Raw genomic sequence first — 4,955 nt, 5'->3', positions numbered from 1 at the left:
ACATACCATTAGGATGAGAAAGGAAAGGCATCTGCCTTGTGTCATTATGTTCATTTAGTCCAGTGGTTCTCACTCCATCATCACCATGAATAGTCTGGGTCTTCTGTCTAATTTCCATCTTATCCCATTCTATTAGAAATGTTATTTCTATTCAGCGGTTAACTCTTCCAATACTCACAAGAAAAAACTAGGATGACTCAGTCCTCTTGGGTTCCAAGTGCCAGATATAATCCTATTTGAAATCTCTGTGTCCTGAGGTTGGTCTGGTTCTCTGGTCTACACTGCCCAGCAGCACACAAGATGAGAAACAACATTTATTGGGCCATAACTAGCTGGAGTAAGGCCCAGGCCCAGTGTAAGACTCTGCGTGTATAGAGGAAAGTTAACACACTCCCTGCCACTGATAAGCCCACAGCCTAGAGGAGAAGAAACTGTGTTGTACAGTTCCTCCTCACAGCCTTTCAGGAACTCTCCAAGAGAGTGAAACCAGGAATCCGTTTTAGAAGGAGATAATTTAAAAAGAAAAAGAGAGAAAGATCCACTGTCTAATAATCTCCAGTCGCTCGTATTTCAAATATCTGTTTATCTAACAACTCCTGGCATACAAATAAATCGTGATGTGGAGCCGAAGCTTGAAGTGTTAGAGGGGAAAATAAATGGCAGAGACAACTTCTCTGAGGAACAGATCTTGCGCATGCTAAGAAGAAATTGGAGTCCAAGCTCAGTGATAGTGGGATAAATTCCAGACGACCTCCGTTCTCAGCTGTAAGGCAAGCAGTTAGGCCAGTTATCACCCTGCGCAAACCTGTCAATCACAGATCAGAGAAGGCTTCCCCTTGTAACAGCGTGTTAGGATCATAAAGGAAAGGCAGAGCAATCATGCGTCATCTTCTAGGGGGAAGAGCGAAGATAATGTTTCTAGTTCAGCAGCTTTGCAGCTAGGAGGCTGCATCGCCCTGAAGCATACCTGTTAGGCATGAAGCCACTTAACTTAATAGACTGATATGTCACAGTTTGTTAAGGTTTGAGATTTCTAGCAAGAGCAGGAAAAGATGGTCACACTGTAACAGGACATTGTGTTCATGAAGGAAAAATATGGTTAAGATTCTGACCACGGAGAAACTGGTTTACCTTCTGCTTTTTAGGGATGTTTCTAGGGCACACAACCATCAAGTCACTAACCCACAAACCTTAATGCCAGGTTCTTTGGGCCCTCTGGGCTTTGCCCATGTTGCTCTTACCTGATACGTCTGGCTGGTATGGAAAAGAGAAAGGAAAACATGAGAAGGTAGCTGGGACCAGAGGAGTGGCCTTAGCAGCCCAGTATTTGGAAGGCACATGTTCCCAACCGTGATGTAGATGATAAACGCTGTTGTTTAGAAAAGAGAGAAATCAATGGGGACTCTTATGGAGGGAAAAGGCCTCTTACAGGGTTTATAAGCTTTAGCTAAATAGAGATGTCCAAGAAAAGGATTCCAGGTTCCGGTGGCAGCTACTCAAGGGTAGGCATTGGCTGCTAATGAGCAAAGCATGGGATCAGGACACACTAAGGAGGCCTCGAGGACACTAGCCCATTCTGGCTTCTATGGGTGCTTGAAGGAAGTTGGGAGATCAGGCTAGCAAGATAGGTGTGGCCAAGATAGGAAGCACTTGAGTCCTCTGCCGAAGTCTTTGCAGCCAGTATTCCTTATTCTAGAAATAGAAATTTCTTTGTTGGGTTCAAAGAACTCTTGATAGATTCCTTTCCAAAGGTATAATCCATACTTCACAGAAAAAAGAAGAGCACCTGTATGCTTCATATATCTTTGCTGTCATCACTGTTAAACATCATTTACACACGGGATCAAATGCCTACTGGTTAGGTACCTATCCCTGTGCTCTCTTTGACTTCTTGTTCTTATGTTTTTTGGTTTAGACATGATCTGAACTGTGTGTTGAACAATGACTTAAAAAATATCACTGAGGGCTCCCCTGGTGGCGCAGTGGTTGAGAGTCCGCCTGCCGATGCAGGGGACAGGGGTTCGTGTCCTGGTCCGGGAAGATCCCACATGCCGCGGAGCGGCTGGGCCGGTGAGCCATGGCCGCTGAGCCTGCGCGTCCGGAGCCTGTGCTCCGCTGAAAGTGCTTAGATGAGCAGTTATGAAATAAGGAATAAACTATTTCACACGCTGTGTTTTTCTAAATCACATTATTAAAATATTCAGTTTATTCCAGGAGAAGGAAAAATAAATGACATACATGAAGTAGTCTCCTGATAATGAAAGATACTGGTAATCCCCTGTCCTCTCTCCATTCCGCCCACATCCATTCTATCCATCACCTGAAATCTTACTTCCGCCACCACGTTCCCCCTAACCTTTCCAGCCTCAGCTGATTATTTCCCTCCCTGATCTCCTCTTGCACATACATCATTTTTGAATTCTCTCAGTTTTTTTTTAACGCCTTTATTAGAGTATAATTGCTTTACAATGGTGTGTTAGTTTCTGCTTTATAACAAAGTGAATCAGCTATACATATATCCCCATCTCTCAGTTTTTAGAAACTAAAATAATAAGCATTTTGAGAACAAGAATTCGATCAAGTTTTTATATTGCTCAAGGTCTAGCTAATAATAATAATAAAAGCCAACATTTATCGGGCACTTAACTGTGCCAAAAGCTTCACTTCCACTATGTAATACTCATAATTATCCTTTGATGGTGGTGCTATCATTATCCCCGTTTTACAGGTGAGGAAACAGACGGACTCGAGGTTATATGGCCAGCAAATGATGAATTTAGGGTTTCAATCCAGGTATTCTGACTCCAGAGTCCATGTACTTAATTACTTCTCAAAATAATACCTATAACATTTATTGAATATTTACTGTGTTCCAGGCATTGAGTTAAGTGTATTACAGGGACTATTTCATTTATTTTTCACACATATCCATGAGCTTGATTCCATTATTGTCTCCATTTTAAGGATGAGGACATTGAGGTTTTGAGGTATGAGGTAGTGGGGGTTTGTTTTTGGTTTTTTGTTTTTGTGAGAGCATTTACGGTCGCAGCAAATTTCAATTATATAATACTGCATTATCAACTACTGTCACCATGTTTTACACTAGAGAGAAAGTGAGCTTTAACAGCTTTGTCAAGATCATGGGGCTAATAGGGGCTGGAACCCAGATTGGGACTAGCTATGACTGAGCCTAGAGACCACAAGATTGCTGCCTAGTATAGTAAAGGTGAAGTACATAGAATGCTCTACCTAATGCAACAACGCCTTCCATTTATCAACATCCTTGTTGCTAGAATTCTCTTATTTCAACCTTTCTTTTCATGGCATGTTTTCAAACGTCTTGACTATCCTAGGCTAACCTTAGATAATATCCATCTTAAGAAATGGTGTTCAGAACTAGAGCAGATATTTCAGATGGGATCTGATCAGACCATGTCACAAGTTTGGTTTCCCACACAAAAGTATGAGGCTCTTAAACCGGAATCACTGCCTTTTCCCTTTCCATGGCCCTGAACCCCATGCAGAGTGTGCCATGTCTGTTTCCATCTTCTGCCACATGCATGCTCAGCTCCAGTCTCTGAACGTGATAGTGGTTAGGATTTCCATCTTCACAGTGAGTGGAGTATCAGTTAGGAATGCTCTCCACTGTGAATAACAGAATATCTATCAATAGTTTGAACAAAGAGGTTTACAATTCTTACATCACAGCAATCTGGACAAAAATGGCTGCTGGCATTAGTTTATTGGCTCAGTGATGGCAGGGCTGACCTCCCTATGATTCTCTTTACCTTTTCTTCCTGGTTAACAAGTTGCAGGCAAGTCAGGAAGAAGGGCTGTGCCAATTCTGTTCCTTTTAAAAGAAAAACAAAAGTTTTTCCAACAGCATCTTAAACAAATTCCCCCTCTGTCTCATTGGCTACAACTGGGTCACATGGCACTTACTGCTGCAAGGGAGTCTAGGAAGCCAGGGAACATGACTGCTATAACTAGCTTCTTAGACCTTTCATAATCCATTGCCTTGGGCTGGGTACATCTGCCCAGAACAAAGAAGAAGGAAGAAAAAGGTCCTGGATACCAGAGAGGCATGTAACCGTGTCTGCCATGGTAGAGCATGAAAGTCATCTATGGCCCTATATCCAATGTCTAATTTGCTTGGGGATGAAATTAGTCTTTGGGCAGCAATATATATATCCAGCTACAGCCTTCCTCCCTACCTTGCTAGTATCCATTTCAGTTTCCTGCTAGAACTGAAGTCCAGCTATGAATAGAAGCCATGAACTCAGCTAATTCCTGCTAATCTCTCTGAACCTTGTACCAGTTATAATTTCTGGCGATCTGAACAGATGTCCTGGTCTTGGACTCAGACTTGACCTCTGAGAACTAGCTGTTTGTTACTGACGAAGGTCTGCATCACGCCCCATTCTACCTTTCCGAATCAGACTTCTTGATTTTGGACTTGGACCTGGATTGGGTTTTGGTCTTGGCTGACTTTAGCTCAAATCCTCTTCCTAGCTGGGAACCCCCAGCATGCCTTGAAGCTCAAGCCACACCATTTATGACACATAATAGATTGCTAAAAAAATTCATGTTGAATAGCTTTGAACATTTAAATTCTCAGGATGTCAACGGCTGTTACTAACAGCAATAACCATCTTTCAGAAATGCTATTAAGGAAATAGCCTCATTCAATGAAGATTTGTAGCAAGTTAACTTCATATTTATTAGGCAATATGGTCAAAGATAAATGAAGTTCCATTTTTAAAAAGGAAACTTTTGGACGTTTCATACACTGAATAATGCCACAACAACAGACAATGATAATACAGGACAGGGCTTCCCTGGTGGCGCAGTGGTTGAGAGTCCGCCTGCCGATGCAGGGGACGCGGGTTCGTGCCCCGGTCCGGGAGGATCCCACATGCCGCGGAGCGGCTGGGCCCGTGAGCCATGGCCGCTGG

This window comes from Physeter macrocephalus, chromosome 11 (assembly GCF_002837175.3).
Source record: "Physeter macrocephalus isolate SW-GA chromosome 11, ASM283717v5, whole genome shotgun sequence".
In the NCBI taxonomy this organism is placed as follows: domain Eukaryota; kingdom Metazoa; phylum Chordata; class Mammalia; order Artiodactyla; family Physeteridae; genus Physeter; species Physeter macrocephalus.
The sequence above is the reverse complement of the archived record's forward strand: the minus strand, read 5'-3'. Positions refer to the sequence as shown.